This window comes from Lissotriton helveticus, chromosome 7 (genome assembly GCF_964261635.1).
Source record: "Lissotriton helveticus chromosome 7, aLisHel1.1, whole genome shotgun sequence".
Classification (NCBI taxonomy): domain Eukaryota; kingdom Metazoa; phylum Chordata; class Amphibia; order Caudata; family Salamandridae; genus Lissotriton; species Lissotriton helveticus.
This window is the reverse complement of record NC_136068.1, coordinates 127,789,888-127,803,442: the sequence shown is the minus strand read 5'-3', so window position 1 is coordinate 127,803,442 and position 13,555 is coordinate 127,789,888. Positions and strand designations below refer to the sequence as shown.

General features: G+C 52.2%; 1 protein-coding gene across 2 annotated transcripts in view; it reads left to right on the top strand.

Moving 5' to 3' along the window:
• The window catches only part of RTEL1 (regulator of telomere elongation helicase 1), a 246,674-nt gene that overhangs the window by 100,160 nt on the left and 132,959 nt on the right, over positions 1-13,555 (top strand). The window lies entirely within an intron of this gene.

Here is a 13,555-nt window from a genome sequence, read left to right as displayed (position 1 = left end):
CAATTGAAGTTGCTGATGACAGTGGTGTGTTCATGTTGAATCGATTGGGTGGTGAGGACACTTGACAATTTGGTTATCTACTCCTCTTTCTGTTCAGGAGGCCTCTAGTGGAGTTGGATGGGGGAATGGGTGCTTGGGGTAGGGGAGATGAGTGCTGGAGAGTGGGAAGGTGTATGAAACGAGCTCCATGGAATTGAGTGTTGCTATCTTGCCTGTGGTTCACGACCAGGAGAACCTTTCATTTACCCTTTTACACCTCAAAGAGAAGTTGCAAAAACTCAGCCCTGCATTAAGGGACTTCATTATATGCATATTTAGGCGTATTCTAAATATTGCACCCACGCTTACTGTGAGCAAATTAAAATAGCCTTTGCTGACAGAATGAACAACATTGTTACAAATTTCCTGCACTGAAGTTTGAGTTTCAAGACCTCAGGTTTTATTTTCTGCTAAACCATGGTGGCTGCAACATCCTGCTCGAGCTGCCGTTCCTCCAGTGATCTCAAACTGAGATACGTCCTCGCTGCAGTCACATCACATTCAATCAATCAATCATAGCATTTGTATAGCGCGCTACTCACCCGAAAGGGCCTCAAGGCGCTGGGGGAGAGGGGTCCGTTACTGCTCGAACAGCCAGGTCTTGAGTTGCTTCCTGAAGGAGAGATGGTCCTGGGTCAGCCGAAGGTGGATGGGGAGGGAGTTACAGTTCTTGGCTGCCAGGTAGGAGAAGGATCTTCCTCCGGCGGTGGCTCTGCGGATGCATGGTACGGTGGCTAGGGCGCGGCTGGTCGATCGTAGCTGGCGGGTGGGCGTGTAGAAGGTCAGGCGGTCGTTGAGGTACTTGGGGCCCAGGTCGTGGAGAGCCTTGTGTGCGTGGGTGAGGAGCCTGAACGTGATCCTCTTGCTGACGGGGAGCCAGTGCAGGTCTCTTAGGTGGCCGGAGATGTGGCTGTGTCGGGGGATGTCCAGGACGAGTCGTGCGGAGGCGTTCTGGATGCGTTGGAGTCTTTTCTGAAGTTTGACTGTGGTTCCGGCGTAGAGGGTGTTCCCGTAGTCCAGTCGGCTGGTGACGAGTGCCTGGGTAACGGTCCTCCTGGTCTCGGTGGGGATCCATCTGAAGATCTTACGGAGCATGCGCAGGGTGTTGAAGCACGATGAGGAGACGGCGTTGACTTGGCCATCGAGAGGGAGGAGTCCAGGATGACGCCCAGATTGCGTGCGTGGTCCGTTGGCTTGGGAATCGTGCCCAGGGCAGGGGGCCACCAGGAGTCGTCCCAGGCGGAGGGCGATGATCCTAGGATGAGGACTTCCGTCTTGTCTGAGTTCAGTTTCAGGCGGCTGTTCTTCATCCACTCGGCGACGTCTTGCATCCCTTCGTGTAGGCTGGTCCTGGCGGTGGCAGGGTCGTTGGTGAGGGATAGGATCAGCTGGGTATCGTCGGCGTAGGAGATGATGTTGAGGTTGTGTTGGCATGCGATGGCTGCGAGGGGGCTCATGTAGACGTTGAAGAGGGTTGGGCTGAGTGATGATCCTTGTGGTACGCCGCAGATGACTTCGGTGGCCTCGGATATGAACGGGGGGAGGCGAACTCTCTGGGTTCTTCCGGCGAGGAACGAGATGATCCACTCCAGTGCCTTTTCTTGGATTCCGATGTTGCTGAGGTGCTGTACTAGGGTGCGGTGGCAGACAGTGTCGAACGCTGCGGAGAGGTCCAGGAGGATGAGGGCCGCCGTTTCCCCGTTGTCGAGCAGGGATCTGATGTCATCGGTGGCTGCGATCAGGGCGGTCTCGGTGCTGTGGTTGGCTCGGAAACCGGACTGCGAGGGGTCGAGGGATCCATCCATTTCGAGGAAGGCGGCGAGCTGTCTGTTGACGGTCTTCTCGATGACTTTGGCAGGAAAAGGGAGGAGCGAGATGGGGCGGAAGTTCTTGAGGTCGGAGGGGTCCGCTGTGGGTTTCTTCAGGAGGGGGCTGATCTCGGCGTGCTTCCAGCTCTCCGGGAAGGTGGCGGTGTGGAAGGAGGTGTTGATGATGTCCCGGAGTTGGGGTGCGATGATGGCGTCGGCCTTGTTGAAGATGTGGTGGGGGCAGGGGTCGGTTCGTGATCCGGAGTGGATGGTGTTCATCGTGCGGGTGGTGTCTTCGGTGCTGACCGGGGTCCAGTTGCAGAGGGTGGTGGTGGGGGGCGTTGGTTCGGTGGTTGGGTGCGTGGTTGGTGCGCCGAAGCTGTTGTGTATGTCGGCGATCTTGCGGTGGAAGAACGAGGCGAGAGAGTTGCAGAGGTCTTGCGAAGGAGTGATGTCGTTGTTTCCGGTGCTGGGGTTGGAGAGCTCTTTGGCGATGCTGAAGAGTTCCTTGCTGTCGTGGGCGTTGTTATCCAGTCGTTCTTTGAATGCTGTCTTCTGTAGTAGGGCATCTCTGTGTATAGTCATAATCTAGTGAATAGTCCCGCCCATGTGCGTGGACCCCGGAGCAATCAAAAATAATCTCTTACAGTGTCGAAAAATGCAGAACTGCACAGACACTTAAGAGAGAATTTAAAGACAGATAATGCAGCCTAAAAAGGCTACACTGTCCAGTACTTCAACTAGAAATTCCACCACAAAATCCACAAAACAGCAAAGCCTGTACAGATTTCCCTTGCTTTAACAGCAAAAACCCTCTGGAATGATAGTGAGAAGAACCTGGACAGACAAGCCCCCATAGGCTGCCATTATGTGGCTCAGAACAGGATACTGTGCCTTTAAGAGAACTTTCCAGAACTTCACAGTATCCCAGAATGCACTGCAGGTCCCAGTTACTTTCAGTTCTTTTTTCCGGCTCCTGCAAGCAGGACCCCTGGAGCATTGAGCTCTCCCTTTTCAAGGGTTTATTGGTGTTTTTTCACTTTAAATTCGATTTGAGTGCTTCTAAAGTACTTTTGTGCTGTTTCTTCTTGGTTTTTGCTCCCTTTTGATGTCAAATATGCCTGCATTATTTGACAAATGCCCGGAGTGCTCCAGGAAGAAGGCAAAATCAGACTCCCATGAGGTGTGTATCCTCTGCCTTCCCTCTTCCCACATCCCTGAGGAGTGTGGGATTTGTCAAGGCTTCTCTGGCAGGACCCTGAAGGAAAGACAGAAGATCAGGCTTCAGGGCCTCGAGGAAAGAAGGCTGAAGGCGCAAGGTGGGTCTGGAGGGGCTTCTTCTGCCCATGCTGAGGCCTCTGGGGGGCTCCCCAAGGGCAGGAAGTCCAGCAAACGTCACCATTCTCCGTCTGGGTCGGTGGCACTGACCACGACGTCGAGAGGGATGACCACGGCCTGCTCCCCGTCTCCCCAGGGCTCTGGGTCGCGGAAACGTCGCCGGTCGGCGTCGAGGGAGTTGCACAGGCTGCCGTCGAATCCTTTGACGGTTTCGTCGTCGTCTACGTCGAGTGATCGGCGTCGACGGGCCCGGCGTCGGCGCTCACCGGCGAGGCGACACCGCCGTTCGCCGTCGACAGAGAGGAAGCTATCGTCGTCGAGGGGATCCTCGTCGTCGAGGCCGCTGTTGAGGCGGAAGAAGTCGCCGTCGAGGCGGAAGAGATCGCCGTCGAGGCGGTCGGGGTCGCCGTCGAGGTCGCCGTCGAGGCCGCCGTCGAGGCACAAGAGGTCGCCGTCGAGGCACAAGAGGTCGTCGTCGAGACGCAAGAGGTCGTCGTCGAGACGCAAGAGGTCGTCGTCGAGGTGGACGGGATCGACGTCGAGGCATGGAAGGCGGTCGACGCCGAGGCATAGAAAACGGTCGACGCCGATGGGGCGCTCGACGTCGAGGGGCCTACGCTCGCCGTCTGGTCACCGTTCTTCGACGCCGAGGGATCGTGATGAGAGGCCTGGGGCTGTGGGGGGCTCCCCACAGTCCAGATCTGGAAAGGGAGGCGGGTCACCGGGATCGGTGTACTCCGAGGTGTATACCTCGAAGAAGACTGTTACACCTCCGCCTCTGTTGCCGAGGGGTCCCCCTCCGAGGGCTCCGACCCCTCCTCCGTTGCCTCCTCTGCCTCCGCTTCCAACGGAACCGCGGCCTCATGTGCCGAACAAGCCGCCCTCGGTTCCACCGAGGTCGGTCTCGTTGCCCAGGCTTCCGACCCCTCCCAAAGGGACTCCTAAACCTCAGGACCCGTCCAAGCCCAAGACGCCCACCCCGGGCAAGCCGGCAGAGCGTCCCAGACCTAGGAGATCAAGGTCGCGCTCCCGACGGAGAGGAAGATCGAGGAGTAGACACAGGTCTTCCACTAGATCTAGGCATCGCCATAGGAGGCACAGATCGAGGTCCCGTACGGCTTCCTCTAGGACTCGCTCCTATTCGCCTACCTTATCGGACTCACCGGAGACTAGGGTGTCTCCGGTAGACGACATCGGCACGTTCCAGGAGGTTCTCCTGAGGGGGGCTGCGAAGTTGGGTATCACGGTGACGGCTCCTACACCTACGACGTCCGTGATATTCGAGACTCTTCACAAGAAGCACCTGTCTCGCCCTCTGCTGCCGCTGGTGCCAGGACTGGTCGAACCTGCGGAGGAGCTGTTCCTTACACCTGCGGTGGTGAAGGCTGCTCCCTCCAGACTTCTGAAGTAGTATAGGGAGGGACCCAGTGCCCGATTCCGTGATAGTGACGGCGGCCAGGAAGTTGCATTCTACCTCCCCGTCCTCCACCGTGCCTCTGGATAAAGAAAGCCGCTGGATTGATTCGGCTGGAAGGAAGGCTTGTGGGACTTCTTCCACTACTATGAAGGCCTCCAGCGATTCGGCATTGCTGGGGCGGTACGGCCGTGCACTGTGGGACTCCCTGGAACGGTTCACGGACCTTCTACCACGCGACAGGAGGGAGGACTTCCAAGAAATTGTCAAGGAAGGGATGCTGGTTTCGAACCAGGCCATCAGCGCCGCTGCGGATATCGCACTGTTGGCGGCACATGGCTACTGTCACGGGGTCAACCAGCGCCGCCATGCTTGGCTCAGGCTTACGTCACTCAAGCCTGAGGCGCAACAGCGGGTGGCCAATCTGCCTTTTTCCGGTGAGACACTATTCGGAAAACATGCCGACGATGAAATGGCACGCATGAAGGCTGAGGCTGAGACCCTGACGGCTGTGGGCCTGGAGAAGCCCAAAGACCAGAAGCCCTACCGCCCGTTCCAACGGCGGTTCGGTTCGCAGGGGAAAGGACGAGGACAATCTTCGGGACAACAGCAGCAGCAACAACAGCAGCAGTTCCCGGAGACCCTTTCCAAAACGCCAGAGGGGTAGAGGTGGACAGCAGTCCTCTACCGTGAACAAAGGCCCGGCCGGGTCTCGACCCTGAGCGGTTACTTCCCCTTCATCCGTTACCCGCTCCGGTGGGGGGAAGCGTTCAATTTTTTCTGGCAGAGTGGAGAAAAATTACTCACGACAAGTGGGTGCTGAATATTGTTTGCAATGGATACAGTCTTCGGTTCACCAGCCCTCCTCCATCGATTCCGCCGGTCAGCTCGCAGTATCAACTGCGCGAGCTCCAGGCGGAGGCCGATATCCTGTTAAGGAAAAGGGTGATAGAAGATGTACCTCTGTCTCAAAGAGGAAGAGGTCTGTACTCCCGGTTCTTTCTGGTCCGCAAGAAGGACAAGAACGAGTTCAGGCCCATTCTGGACTTGCGACAGGCAAACAAGTGGATTCGCAGAGAAAAGTTTTGCATGCTGTCGTTGCATCAGATTTATCCTCAGTTGCAACAGGGAGATTGGCTATGTGCTATAGACCTACAGGATGCGTACTTCCATGTGCCCATTGCACACAAACACAGGAAGTTCCTGCTTTTTCAAGTCGGCACCAATCACTATCAGTACACGGTACTTCCGTTCGGGCTGAAGTCTGCGCCCAGGACTTTTTCGAAGTGCATGGCAGTGGTAGCGGCACACCTGCGGAAGAACAAGGTGTTCGTCTATCCGTACCTGGACGATTGTTTGATCAAGGCCTCCTCCTTCTCGGAAGCTCAAGCGCACTTCCAGAAGACGTGCGTTCTCTTGAACAAGCTGGGGTTGCACATCAACATGTCCAAGTCTGTCCCGACTCCGGTCCAGTGCATTCAGTACTTGGGAGCCTCCATCAATACGCTGTCAGCAAGCGTGTCTCCTTCGGAGGAGCGACGATTATCACTCCTTCGGAAGGCTCAGGCTCTCATGACCACTCCATCTACGACAGTGCGGAAGGTGTCTTCTCTACTGGGATCGATGGCGTCTTGCATCTTCCTGACGCCACATGCGCGGCTGCACATGAGACCGCTGCAGGAGTGCTTGGAGGATCAGTGGGACCAGAGGAGAGGATCTTGGGACGACAAGATACGACTGTCTCTGCATGCTCTTCAGTCTCTGAAGTGGTGGTGTTCAGCGGAGAATCTCCTGAGAGGGGTTCCCTTCCACAAGGACATTCCCACACAGACTATCGTGACGGATGCTTCTCTCCAGGGATGGGGAGCGCACTCCGGAGATTTACAGATTCAAGCGACGTGGTCCCCGACGGAGTCCACGTACCACATCAATTTCCTGGAACTCAGAGCTGTTCACTTGGCACTGAAGGCTTTTCACCCGTCCTTCCAGACCAACTCTCTGCTTGTACAGACGGACAATACGACCACGATGTATTACCTCAACAAGCAGGGGGGCTCGAGATCCCGCACTCTGTCGCAGGAGGCGCAGGCGATCTGGCACTGGCTTCTGGCCCGAGGACTGACGATAACGGCCACACATCTGCCAGGTGTGCAGAATGTTCAGGCAGACGAACTGAGCAGACTGATTCAGGAGAACCACGAATGGGTCATAAACGACGAAGTACAATGAGAAGTCTTCGCCAGGAGGGGAACTCCAGACGTAGATCTGTTCGCCACCGCCGAAAACAGCAAATGCCGAGACTTCGCCTCCAGGTACTACCAGCCGGGGACGCTGGGGAACGCGTTATTGATCAAATGGTCGAACAGCTTTCTGTACGCTTTTCCACCCATTCCCCTGATTCCGACGGTTCTCATCAAGCTGTCTCAGTCCAGGGCGCGGATGATTCTGATTGCCCCGGAATGGCCCAGACAGTGGTGGTTCACGGACCTGCTCCACCGGTCTCTCCTTCCTCACATGAAGCTGCCGTGCAGGCTGTAGGAAGGTGGATATCTGACTATGGTTACCCCCAACTTTTTGCCTGGTGTTTTGCTGGTTTTTGACTTAGTTGGCCTGGGATCCTGCTATTCAGGACCCCTGGCTTCCTGCTCTCTCTGTTAAAATGGACTCCATGTACCCTAGGTACATATCTAATTGGATACTGAGTCACCTTATCAGTCCCTGTACAGTATACCTTAGGTATCCAGGGCATAGGTGTACCCAGGGCCTACCAGGGGCTGAAGCATGTATTATGCCACCCCTGGCTGGCCATCCAAAACGGACACAACTGGCTGCACGACAGCTGGGGCAAGGTGGTGTAATCACCCTTTGCTGTAGATATAGTATACCTATATCTAAACCTAAAATGGACACATATATTCCTATCAGTCACTCCTATGGAAGGCCTTATCAATCCTGAAGGCAGAGTGCTTGGAATTATGTGAGATGGTGCTCTGGCATGAGCTGAGCCCGTTTGCAGCTTGCGGAACCAAGTCCTAATAGCTGTTCCATGATAACGCTATACCATATACACTTAAGTGCATTATAATCCTCGCGGTTAAATGCTAACTTTGGCATAGCATTATCAAAACATGTCGAGTAAGGTGTCATACGAATTGGAATACTACCCCCTCGCCAATTCTGGCGACGGGGGTAGCATTCCACCCTTCTAGAGGGACACGACATGTATGTAACTGTGAACCCCGGTTAAAGTTAACTCGAGCCTCAGCATCACAAAATGGATGCTGCCACCACAGACACAAGTCTGACCTCCTGCTGCTGGGAGTCCTTCCAGCGAGGGAGGCTCGGACAAAGGGTTTCCTGACTTGGGAGGTGCTAGCGCCACCCCAGACAGGATTTTGTGTTTTAGGTAGGCCAAGGCTAAAAGGAATGAGACATGCCTGGGGCACACAAGGTGCCCTGTGCATACACCGGTTCCAACCAGTTGCTGGGTCACTCCAGCCCCAGCTCTGGCGGGAAACCGGACAAAGGATAGGGGGTGTAACCACCCCCCTTCCTGGTCCCACCCAGGGGAGGGACCTAGTCGTAGTGCAGCCCCCTTTAGCTGAATAAAGGTAGGAGCTGGTCCCATTCCCAGTTAGATTAATCTTGATAACTTCCACGAAGAAACTCTTGACCTTCGACCTCCTGAACATCAGAAGACTGAAGAATCTCCCCTATGGTCAGAGAGGGACCATCCTGCTTCACAGGCACCATCAAGCTCATGTGCGGTTTGCTGCAAGTCCTTCCTTCCTGGAACCCGACGACCCAGCTCAACGAGATCCGGACCTCCAGACCCCTCTGACCTCTACCCACATCCACAGCACAGCTGGGACCCGTGGGTGCGACGAGCAATGTGGAGACGGCCATCTTGAAGAAACCTGCACAGCGCTTCCAGCACGACCACCGAGGGACCCTCGAGTGAGTGCACTGGGGTCTGAGAAGCCCCACACCGACGTAGCTCCTGCACCAAAGACCAGCCCCCCAGCATCCACGTGATCTGCATGGGGCCCTTTTGCCTGGTTGCTGCTTTTCCTGTTGTCTGGTCCCTTGCCGGCTGGCTCGTGACCTCTGAGACGACGACCCGAAGATTTCAACACTGCTGGTCTGGTCCCCCAGACTGGCCCTTGCTTCCTTGTAAAAGAGAAGTACCCCGGACCCTCCTGGTCCGCACCAGACGCCATCTTTGTTCCACCGCCTGGCTTGCATTTGCCAAGGCCTGTAGACCAGATCGACGATCCAACACCGCCAACAGCAGCAGACTACGTGGGACAGCTCGTGCCTCCAGCCTGGTCGTGAAGAACAGCTCCTGGTCCGCGCAGTTACAGAGAGAAGCGGCCCTTCCTCCACCTGAACGCGGCGACAGCACCTGGTTCCCTCCTGGTTCCAGCACCGTCACTGGCTAGTGACCGAGACTCTGTCCCCTTCCCTTTCAGGACTTCTCCTTCCTAGTTCCATCCTTGGAACCACCGGACTCCTCCATCTGGCTGCCTGCCAGCAACTCCTTGTTTCAGGCATCACCGGGATCAACGCAGCAAACCCGACGCCACTTCAGCCCTATGCACCCGCAGCCTGTGGGTTAGGTAACTAAAGCTTCTAGGTGCTGAAGTCAGTGTCCACTATCCTAGTGTCCAGGTCCACTGTTGTTTTCCCTCCATCCAGCCGGGTTCGTCCGGAATCCGTAACTTTGTAAACTGTAGTATCGGATGTATGACGTTACAACGCATACTTTCACAACGCCTACCTTTACCACGCAATTTTTACAACGCAGGATCCATTACAACGAAGTACCATTACAACGCATGTTTTTACAACGCAGATACCTTTACAACGCATACCATTATAACGTAAGTATTGGTAAGTATATAATATTTTTTTAATGTAAATTAATAAAAATTAATATAATTTAATTTTACTTTATTTTTACCCTGTACCCCTGTACCCCAAAACCCAAACCTAGCCCTGAACCCTAAAAATACCCCTTTACCTAAAAACCCAAACCTAGCCCTGAACCCTAAAAATACCCCTTTACCTAAAAACCCAAACCTAGCCATGAACCCTAAAAATACCCCTTTACCCAAAAACCCAAACCTAGCCCTGAACCCTAAAAATACCCCTTTACCCAAAAACCCAAACCTAGCCCTGAACCCTAAAAATACCCCTTTACCTAAAAACCCAAACCTAGCCCTGAACCCTAAAAATGCCCCTTTACCTAAAAACCCAAACCTAGCCCTGAACCCTAAAAATACCCCTTTACCCAAAAACCCAAACCTAGCCCTGAACCCTAAAAATACCCCTTTACCCAAAAACCCAAACCTAGCCCTGAAGCCTAAAAATACCCCTTTACCTAAAAGCCCAAACCTAGCCCTGAACCCTAAAAATACCCCTTTACCTAAAAACCCAAACCTAGCCCTGAACCCTAAAAATACCCCTTTACCCAAAAACCCAAACCTAGCCCTGAACCCTAAAAATACCCCTTTACCTAAAAACCCAAACCTAGCCCTGAACCCTAAAAATACCCCTTTACCCAAAAACCCAAACCTATAATATTTTTAATAAAATTATATACTTACCAATACTTACGTTGTAATGGTATGCGTTGTAAAGGTATCTGCGTTGTAAAAACATGCGTTGTAATGGTACTTCGTTGTAATGGATCCTGCGTTGTAAAAATTGCGTGGTAAAGGTAGTTCGTTGTAAACGTTGCGTGGTAAAGGTTGCATACCGTAGTATCCATAGACGTTGGTACGCATCCCGCGTGAGAGTTTCCACTCTGCACGTGAGTCCCGTGGGCCTCCTGCTCCTTACTTACCTAGTTCGTAGCGTAGTCCCAGCGATCCTCCAGCCTCTGGATCTCCTTACAGTAACTTCTTTCCTCGCATTCTATTGTTTTTAGTATATGGTTTGTCGTGCCCCTAAGGCACACGTGTAAATATTGTGCTAACTCGTATTTCCTTCTTAGTATTGTCATGTGCTTAGCCCTCTGATCTCATAAAGAGTTCAGAGGTGTTGTTATTAATAAATATATTGTTTATTTTCATAACAACCTGTGTGGTGTCCTTTCATCTGGTATTCAAGGGGTTATATTGTGGTAAAACAGCTGGCTTCACATGCCAAAAGAGTTTAGCCTAAGACTGCTTTGTCCATGCTACCATTAGGATAACTGGTCTATAAGGTTGACTTACAACCAATCACCATAAGGGTTGTTTGGACTGATACAAGGTGATCACTAGAACTAGTGAGCATCCTATATCAGGCCAACTTCTCACACAGGCCGGACCTTCACACGAAGTTCGGGGGGCGGATGTTGCACCCCAACCTCTCGTCTTTGAGTTTGGCGGCATGGCTCCTGAGATAGTGCAATATGGCCATCTGAATCTCCCAGAGGATTGCATGGACATACTGAAGGAGGCTAAGCGACCTTCCACTAGGACTTCTTATGCTTACAAGTGGAAGAGGTTTTGCATCTGGTGCAAGTCCAAGAACTATGACCCTACGACATGCAAGGAGGATGTCATCCTTCCATATCTACTACATCTGGCGCAGTCTGGCCTTAATGTCCATTCCATTAAGGTTCATCTGGCTGCTTTGACTGCCTACAGGAAATGCCCTTCACAGACTTCCTTCTTCCAGATCCCTGTGATCAAAGATTTTTTGGAAGGCCTGAAGAAAGTATTCCCTCCTGTCAGGCTTCCTTCGCCTTCATGGGAATTGAACGTGGTGCTGTCCAGATTGATGAAGGAGCCTTTTGAACCTATTCATAAGGCTTCGTTGCAGCACCTGTCCTGGAAGGCGGCGTTCCTCGTGGCCATTACATCGGCCCGCAGGGTGAGTGAAATTCAGGCGTTGTGTTGCCAAGAACCTTATACTGTATTTCATGCTGCTAATGTTGTTATGCCTACTCACCCTAAATTTCTTCCCAAGGTTATTTCTGATTTTCATGTCAACCAGACTATAACTTTGCCTACGTTTTTTCAGAATCCTTCATCTCCAGCGGAAAGGTCTTTACATTCCCTGGATGTTAGGAGGGTGTTGAAATTTTATCTGGATAAAACCAAAGATATTCGTAGGTCAGACCAATTGTTTGTTAATTATGGATCAGTCAGGACGGGTCTTGCTACCTCTAAACAGTCCATCGCGAGGTGGATTGTGTCCTGCATACAATTGTGTTACTACAAAGCTAATAAGACCTTAGGGGGAAAACTAAGGCTCATTCCACCAGGGGCAAGGCTGCCACGACAGCTTTGCTTCGTAATGTTCCCATTGCAGAGATCTGCAAGGCGGCCACTTGGAAGTCGGTCCATACCTTTGCTAAGCATTACTGCCTGGACACTGATGCCAGGGCAGACGCTCAGGTTGGGCAGGCTTCACTGCGAAATCTGTTCGCACAATAGTGGTGTTATTTCTGTTTTCTCCACCGCCGCTTGGTGTGGGGATGGGCTTGCCATTCTATTCACTAGATTATGACTATACACAGAGATCCCCTACTACAGAAGGAGTAGTTTCTGTCCTGTAACTCCAGTTCTGTAGTAGGGGTATCTCTGTTATAGTCATAAGCGCCCGCCCTCCTCCCCGGTGGAGAGAGTTATTCATGTAAGGAATGCTACAGGTCTGGCGTGTTACGCCTTCAAAAAGAACTGAAAGTAACTGGGACCTGCAGTGCATTCTGGGATACTGTGAAGTTCTGGAAAGTTCTCTTAAAGGCACAGTATCCTGTTCTGAGCCACATAATGGCAGCCTATGGGGCTTGTCTGTCCAGGTTCTTCTCTCTATCATTCCAGAGGGTTTTTGCTGTTAAAGCAAGGGAAATCTGTACAGGCTTTGCTGTTTTGTGGATTTTGTGGTGGAATTTCTAGTTGAAGTACTGGACAGTGTAGCCTTTTTAGGCTGCATTATCTGTCTTTAAATTCTCTCTTAAGTGTCTGTGCAGTTCTGCATTTTTCGACACTGTAAGAGATTATTTTTGATTGCTCCGGGGTCCACGCACATGGGCGGGACTATTCACTAGATTATGACTATAACAGAGATACCCCTACTACAGAACTGGAGTTACAGGACAGAAACTACTCCTTCTTGGTGGTGCGGATCAGCTGGTGGTGCTTGCGGGTGGCGTGCTTGAGGGCGGTCATGTTGTCTGTGGTCGGGTCGTGGCGCCAGGCTTTCTCGAGGGTGCGGCAGGTCTTCTTGGAGTCCTTGAGTTCGTCGGTGAACCAGGGGGGTTTCTTGCTGCCGGGCCTGCTGGGAGGGTTCTTTAGTGGTGCGAGGTCGTCGGTGCAGGGGGTCAGAGTTTGTCCTTTCTGCAGTTGCAAAACTTTATGACCTGGCAAAAGTTTATGACCTTGCATTACTGCAGCAACCACTCCGTGGATGCTGCCCTCACTCAGTGACATCATACTGGGGGTTGCCTTCATTTTATTGAAAATGATTGAAAACAGTGGTTCTCTTGGGTATCATTTAGTAAACAATTTCTGGGACCTAACACAGTTCATAGTAAGAGCACCACAAAAACACCACCATTTAGGTTTTTATAGGAAAATTATATCCAAGACGTGTATTTATAACATACATACAATAAGCTAATCCTCCGTTTGCTAGTTATATGTGACCCCAGTGCAGTGCGCAAAAAAACACAACCAGAATGTGCGCAAAATATGTGAGAGAAAAATACAGTTTTTTGTGTTTCTTTCAACAAACAAGTCTCTGAGTTCCCGTTATTAATGCAAAACTTTGCATTTTCAATAATCACTAATTACCATGGTTTCCTGTGGGGAGAAGGGTAGCTATTGGTTTCCCATATGTTCAATAAATAGATGGAAGAGCGTTGTCCATGGCATTGGTTTCCAATTTAGTACTTGTGAAAGCTGTGTTTTAATAACGTTAATGCTTTAGGGCTCCTTCTCCCTCATCTGAACTGCGAGTT